We start from the raw sequence: 8,607 nt of genomic DNA on the forward strand, positions 1-8,607 counted from the left end.
TCCCCTTAGACTACTCCGACTTGCCGAACAAACTGTACATTGTTCTGCTTCTCGCAAATGCACTTGTTAAAGTATGACTCCACGTCAATATAGTCCCGCTGCACCTCTTAAGGCCTAGCAATATGCCGAACTCGCTGCACACTTTAGTCTCTTACAGATGTATCCTTCTCATGCTAAAGAGAAAGTTTCAATGCTCTATGGCGCCGAGTTTCGATCACCTTGGGATGGCCACAAACACTCCATCGTTCGCATACAATCTTTTGTCTGAGTACCGAATTTGTCGAGTTAGTAATTCCCCTCACCTCTGTGAGCTTTGCATAACTCTTTCGGTCACTAAACAACTCATTCCACCTTACATGGTCTCATTTTTTACCAAGCGTCTCGCTTGCCTTGAGTACTATCAAGTATAGTTGCCAATGTTGAGTCGTAGCTCAAACTAAGCCATTCTAACCTTTGTGCGCTACGCATTCTTCCCAGCTTGCTTGTCCATGTGGTGCCTCTTACGTGAAGAGTTGGTCATTCTTCTGAATGCCAATCTTAGATGCACACTCATCTGAGCGACTCATTTTCCTTATATCTCCATGCTCGTTTTCCCCCAATGGTCGCGTGTGCTGGCTGACCTCAACGCAGCCCTGCTAGGTTCCCAATGTCTACATGCCAAGTGTTTCTATAAGTTCTTGTCCCTCTCTGATACCATATGTTATGGACTTAGCTAGTTTTGCCTAAGTCGTGTGGCACTCTTATGTGTTTGTCCGCAAAGGTCAACCTCCATGAAACCTCCTATGGTCCCTTAGGACCTACAAAAGAGAAAACGGGTTAGAAAAAAATCTCACTCAAGACCCACAAGCAATTATTTCAGTAAGCACTTATATCCAATACAAATTATAAATAGACTTTACAAGCTTTGAACGATCGCACAACAAAGGGTCCAAATAGTCCACTACACACCGAGAGAAAATGGGGCTGCTAAGCTTACTGTCAACCCTTTATATATTGTGCAAAGCATGAACAAACCAAAAGACAAGGATATACATAAGCATTATGTCGAACACCCTATTTATATTTTTTTTCGTGACAGTTCACTCTCGATTCCTCTTCTATTGAGGCTACCAGCGTTCACTAATGATCTTCTTTCAATAGGCGAAGATCAACTATCCTCTTACAACTCTTTCTCCTTTTGATAAGCTCAGGAGAGAACATGTACACTTCTCTTTTAGACCTTACTCCCCCTTTACAAAACTTCTAACTCTAAGAGGAAGTGACTCACTAACTAAAGAGAAATTATATAATTTTTTTCATAAGGATTTTTGCCCCATTTCTACTATTTTTTCTTATTTTTGTTGGGAAATCTTGGGGGCGACATCACATGCGTAGCGGAAGAACAAGAAAACAAAATCTCCTATTCCCAAAGAGATGTTCGTCGTCGTACAAAGATTGGTGCACAAAATTTGTGAAACTTAAAACTGCGTATAAAGTAGATTGTGTTACCTAGGGAGATCATATATCCTTATTTCCTTGCAGATCTTTAAGAGAGGGTGAAGGAGGTCAAGCATCATCCTCTCTAGTGGTGATCTACACAGAAGGGTTGCGACGATGCTCCTCAAAACTCCAGGCCTGCTCTGAGGTGGAGAGGGAGAAGAGAATAGGAGAGGCAAGCAAAGGCTCTAGTCTATGAGGCTCTGAATCCCTCCTATTTATAGAGACCCCTTGTCAAAACCTAATGGATCGTCCCCTAGTAGGTATTGGATTTACATTTAATTACCCAAGCCTTTTAGATTAGTGGATCTCTATCCAATAATCTCTCATGGGCTCTTATTGGATCTCTCCATGGGATCTAATAAATCATGGGCTTATTGGATATCCAATAAGACAGGGGCTCCGACGGATATCTCATATCCGAACCTTTACTCATCGTAATGTCTACCATATATGTGTGACCCTCTAAGCCCAATATTGAGCTGGCCATGAGTCATACCTATTAGAACTCCTTCTAACTTAGTAAATTATTATCTTTGTAATAATTCACTCGACTCATCGACTATGGACGCACTATGCCACTACGCCGTAGTCCCCAAACAATACAGGGGAATCCAATCCATTGGACTTGTCTGTCCTCAGTTACCGTATACCTATAGTCCCTCATCCATCTAATATCCTAGAGACCGTATATCGAGCATAGTGTTATCAGACCCATACGGTCTCTACTCAAGTCTCGCTCTAATCGGATTCTCCCGGAGAACTCTTTTTCTCTCAACCCGAATGATCCTGGCCAGGGATTTGTCTGAGCAATAATACATAGGATATTCCTCTCATGACGTCAAGAGTGGATGATCCTCTATCGACACTTAATAACCCTCGTAAGGTCGACTACCACTCCCAATGACCAGCTGTACTAGATTTAGGACAGCCAAACCTATAAGTCTGGTGTCAAAGAGTGGAGTACTCATATAGGATATCCTTGGTATCTCAAGTCTAAGGACCAGATACACCACTAGGACTATGGAATTATTGTCTAACAATAAGGCATCATCAACCATCCAGCATTCCGAAAGTAGATCAATCAGTGAACTCATTTTCCAATGAGCATCTGTACTGTATCCCTAGTGTCCCAACACGAGCAACTTTGAGACCAGCTGCATCCATCATATGGATGGATATACAGCACACCAGTCTGTCCAGTTATCACGATGTCCCTCTCGAGTAACATATGACCGGGATTATTTATTATCTGTGTTTAAAGGTGAATCGATTTCATTATCATGATCTCATCACGATCCGATTCTCATTGCACAAATCCAAGGAAATCATAATATATACATGCATACATGCAATAGTTAATATAAAGTGATAAATACCAAAATATAATAAGCAAAAAAATTCTGTGTCAAGTCACAAGTGCTATCACTCACGTGATTGGCTTGTTGGGTACTTATGACTAGCAATTTTCCTATGTAGGAATTTTTGAGGTATTTATAGACCATAAATAACTTCAAAAATTAGAGTCAAAATTTAAATTCCTATGTTTTCAGGGTACTACCAGTACCACCGCTTGTTAGTTTGACATTGGGCAGTACCACTACCCAATCTGGTGGTACCACCACCTGACACAATGTGATAAGACCCTAAAGTCTTATCGTAGGCTCTGATACCAAATGATAAGACCCTAAAGTCTTATCGTGGAAGAAAGGGGAGAAATGGGGATGATAATGATCGCTTCGAGGGGATCGGCCTCCTTGATCGCTTCGAAGCGATCGGCCTTGTTAGGACCCTTTTTCTAAGCTTTTGAATAATGTTTGTTGAGTCTGTTTAGTCCAATTGTTTATTGAGTCGGTTTGGTTCAGTTAGAATCAAGTAGAGGTTTATTTAATATTTATTTATTATTAGAGTTCGATGGACTCTGGGTGGAACTCTATAAATAAGGATATAACTACTTCTTTTCAATAAGCTATGAAAAATACTATTATGTTTTTTGACAAACCCTATGAGGCCGATCCCCTCGAAGTGATCAAGGAGGGTCGATCCCCTCGAAGCGATCAAGGAGGGCCGATCCCCTCGAAGCGATCAAGGAGGCTGATCCCCTCGAAGTGATTATTATCATCCTCATTTCTCCCTTTATCATCCTCATTTCTCTCTTTCTTCGACGATAAGACTTTAGGGTCTTACCATTTGGTATCAAAACCTACGATAAGACTTTAGGGTCTTATCATTTGGTATCAGAGCCTACGATAAGACTTTAGGGTCTTATCATTTGGTATCAGAGCAACGATTCTTGGCGCAACCCGCTGCAACCTTGCTTCCCTTCTTCCCCACCACCACTACAAGGCAACTCTTTCTTCACCGTTATCGTTGTTTCCCCGGCCAGCGACCTTCGACCACCGCTCAACCTTCTCGATGCCTCATCTCGCTCAAAAAAAAAAAAAAAAAACAAAAACAAAGGAAAAAGAAAAGAAGAACACGAGAGGAAGAAGAAGCCGTAGCCACCCCTGCGTCCCCTGCTTCCGGCCAGCCCACCCGCCGCTGCTGCTCTCCGGCCAGCGCCCACCATCGCCCCGCTTCCCGGCCGGCGACCACCACCGCCGCTGTTCCCCGGCCAGGAGACGACGCTGCCAGCGTCCATCCCAGCCCTACTGCCGCCGCCCGCCTCCCCTTCCGTCGCAGCGCAGCCGCTCGACTCTTCTCCTCGGCGATCGTTGGTGACGCTGCTACCAGCCGCGCCACCACCGCTGCCTCTCCACCGCAACCCTAGCCGTGCCCCCCCCTTGGGTCGCAGCCGCAGCCGCCTGTTGCCGCAGCCCCTCGTTGCAACGGTTGCAGAAACAGAGTTCCTCTGTTGCCGCAGCCCCTCGTCGATATCAGCCGCGCCTCGACCAGCCGCGCTGCCTCCAGCACTCCTCTTCCCCTCCAGCGCCGTCGCCGACCAGCCGACCCATCACTGCTGCGGGCCACCGTGCGACGACTGCCGCACGCCTCCCAGCAGCCGATCCTCCTTGCTCTGCATCCGTAGTGCCAGAAACAGGGCAACTCACCGGTTGCCCTTGTTCCCAACCGTGACACCGCTGACTCCTCCTTCTCCACCGCTGCCGCTGCTTCTCGGCAGCACGATCACCGCCGCGCCGCCGTTGCCAGCATCGCCAGCGGCTCCGGCTGTGGTGCTATAGAAACAGAGCACCCTGTTTCCCATCTCCAGCATCGCAACTTCCCGGCCAGAGACGACGCTCGCTGCCTTTTTCTCCACTGCCAACGCTGCGCTCCGGCCAGTGACCACCGGTGCTGCCAGCCACCGCAGCCTTCTCCTCAACCGCTCGTGATCCTTCCGGCCAACTCCTTCGGTGGTGCGACAAAAACAGAACCACCACGCAGCAACAAAAAACAGTGGCACCCTCTGCTGCCGTAGCCGTCGATTGTAACCACCGTCGTCGCTCCCGGCCAACGACCAACCCCTCGTTCTGCAGCAGTCGCCCTCTAACAGCGAATGCAGCAACAGCAGCAAGTACGCTGCCTTGCCTCAACCCCAGCAGCGCAGGCAACATTGATTCCTCTTCTCAACCTCGGCCGCATCAACGCCGCCTCCCCCTTGCTTAGCATATTCTGCCACAACCACAAGTTGCTATCACCGCAACCTCAACCCGTTGCTTGGCGATCGCCCCTTGGGTCGTAGCAGCTACAGCCACATCAACGCAATCGCCTTCCAACCCCGACGCTCTCACCTCACGCAACGATAAAAACAAGGCAACTACTCTTCCTCCAACGCAGCGACCGCAGCACTGTCCTTGGCGTCCACCTCCTTGGCAACTTCGCATCGACAGTGTTGATGCCCTTAACCGACACCAAAAACAGGAGTTGAGATTACAAATTTACAGTCTTACGCAATGGCCACTAATAACTCGGTGAAAGCACAAATGGAAGCATTGGAAATCAGAATTGAGAACCGGTTACAAGAAGTACTTAATGATTTCAAAAAGGACTTACTGGGGAGCCTTAGTAAATTTCAACAAGGTGGGAGCTTAAGTTCTACATTGCATAGATCTGGAAATACTAGAAAAGGGCCCCAAGATTGTGACACAATCTACTCTCAAAAATTTGTCAGACTTTTACAGTGTTGGAATATCAGAGTAGGTTTGAAAGATTATCAAATCAAGCTAGAGATTGGTCGGAACGATAACTTCTGGATACATTTATTGAAGGTCTTATTCCAGAGATTCGGTGTGAAGTTAAGGCTCGTCAACCCCGCACTATGATAACTGCGATCTCATTCGCACATCTACATGAGAAAAAAATCAATAGCGAAAATCATGGAAACAGAAGTGACAACAACCAGATGATTAGTAAGCCACTGGCCTCATCTATTCCCAACCAAAGCCTTGACACCCGAAGACTAACCCAAGAAGAACTCAATGAAAGGTTAGCAAAGAGTTTGTATTATGATGAAAAATGGAGTATGGAGCATCAATGTAAACAAGGGCAACTTCTGATGATTGAACCAATTGGAGAGGAACCGAAAGCTAAGAATGTGGACTCCGATCATGAAGGTATAAATTCTAATGAAGATGTTGGACCTACCATACATACAATGCATGCATTAGCCGACTACTCTAACCCGCAAACTATGGAAGTTGGCGAAACTCTGGAACATCAGCCTATTATAGTTTTGATTGATACTGGTAGCACTAACAATTCTATGGACAGTGAGACTGTTGACCGATTGGCCCATCACATTGAAGATTGTGACAAATTCAAAGTAAAGATCATTGATGGATGGATTTTCACTTGTGATAGCAAAGGTTCAAAGATAAAATTGATTATACAGGGCCAGAAGTTTCATGCAACGATTACTACACTGAAAAATTAACCTATTGCTTACACTCTCAAAAAGTGGAGACCATACTTACTTGATCAACGGGTTGTGATTCGTTGCAGATAGTCTATGACTAAAGTGCCGAAGAGAAGCTCCCTGAGATTGATGCTGCTCAGCCTTGAGGACAAGGCTGATTTAAAGAGGGAGGAACTGTTAGGACCCTTTTTCTAAACTTTTGAATAATGTTTGTTGAGTCTGTTTAGTCCAATTGTTTATTGAGTCGGTTTGGTTCAATTAGAATCAAGTATAGGTTTATTTAATATTTATTTATTATTAGAGTTCAAGTTTTGATGGACTCTGGGTGGAACTCTATAAATAAGGATGTAACTACTTCTTTTCAATAAGCTATGAAAAATACTATTCTGTTTTTTGACAAACCCTATGAGGCCGATCCCCTCGAAGCGATCAAGGAGGGTCGATCCCCTCGAAGCGATCAAGGAGGGCCGATCCCCTCGAAGCGATCAAGGAGGCTGATCCCCTCGAAGTGATCATTATCATCCTCATTTCTCCCTTTATCATCCTCATTTCTCTCTTTCTTCGACGATAAGACTTTAGGGTCTTACCATTTGGTATCAAAGCCTACGATAAGACTTTAGGGTCTTATCATTTGGTATCAGAGCCTACGATAAGACTTTAAGGTCTTATCACAATGACACTGGGCGATACTATCGCTCAGTCTGGTAGTACCACCGCATGATAGTCTCGAAGATTGGGTTTTTGACTTTTTCAGCTCATAGGCGATTCCACCGCCAGTTTGGCGATGCCACCACTTGACCCAACCTTTGGGACACTGAAAGGGCCTCACAATAAGCCCAAAGTCCGATCCTTGGCCTGATGCCCGAACTCATGGCATGAAGTCCTTCCGGCATGTCGACCATTCCTCCGACCCGACGTCCAATCCTCTAACATGTTCTACTCTGATCCAACATTTGATTCTTTTTGCTTTTAATTGAACTGTCTTTCCTTTATTAAGGTTAGTCCTACGCCACTCAAATGCACATTAGATCATAACTTTATCAATTGATTTCATCATCAAAATCTGGGATTCAACAATACCAAGTGTGCCACAATAGAATGGTGTTATTAAAAGGCGAAATCATTCCCTTATAGACATGAGTTAATGTGGTGCGAAGCTCTTAGGGCAATTATGTATATATGAATAGAGTTCTTAGTAAGTTAGTTCCATTAACTCTATCTGAGTTATGGACCGGTAGAAAATCTAATTTAAGACATCTATATATTTGGGATTATCTTAGAAAGATAAGAGTCTTCACGTCAAATAAAAAAAAAATCCAAGAATTATTTCTGGATATTTTATTAATTATTTAAAAATTTAAAAAATACATATTTTATTATCCGAATCATAGTATGAGGATAGTAGAATATAATAATATGAGATTCTTAAAAATAGCAAAATCAATAGAAGTAAAAAATCTTGAATGATCAATTTTGATATAGAGGAGAAATGGTTGATACTCCTTTATCATTTCTTATTTGGGAGATTACTATTCCTCAAATCACTAAAAAAATTAATGAAGGTGAATAATAAAATTATATTAATAAAATATTGATGTTGTCACTAATGATCTTGTAAAATAATCAAAACTAATAGTTTTGAGAAGATCTCAAAAAAAAAGAAAACATATTATTTCTGATGATTATATGGTATATCTACAAAAATTAGATTATGACATGAGAATCAAAAGATATCCTTATCATTTTCACATGCCATGAAAATTTATAATTCTAAAAAATGGTATGATATGATAAAAGAAGAATTAAATTTGATGAACCATAATAGTACTTGGGAACTCGTTGAATTACTCAATAACTATAAAAGAGTTAGTTGTAAATGGGTCCTTAAGATAAAACATAACTCAAGAATAAATTTTTTTCTCAAAAAGAAAGTATCCACTATAACAAGACATTTTTTTTAGTTTCTATAAAAGATTCGTTGAGGATCATCATGACTTTAATAGCTCATTATGATCTTGAGTTATATTATATGGATGTAAAAATAATATTTATGAATGAGGATCTAAATGAGAAAATCTACAAAGAAAAATTCGAAGGATTCATAAGGAAAAGAAAAGTTTAGCTTGCAAACTTAGAAAATTCATTTACGACCATAATATATAATGTTTAACTATACCATTACTTTTTTTGGATTTAAGAAAAATATTATTAATAAGTATATATATCTGAAGGTTAGTGGGAGCAAGTTTATTATATTGATCTTATATGAGGATGAT

This window comes from Musa acuminata, chromosome BXJ2-9 (assembly GCF_036884655.1).
Source record: "Musa acuminata AAA Group cultivar baxijiao chromosome BXJ2-9, Cavendish_Baxijiao_AAA, whole genome shotgun sequence".
NCBI classification, from domain to species: Eukaryota; Viridiplantae; Streptophyta; class Magnoliopsida; order Zingiberales; family Musaceae; genus Musa; species Musa acuminata.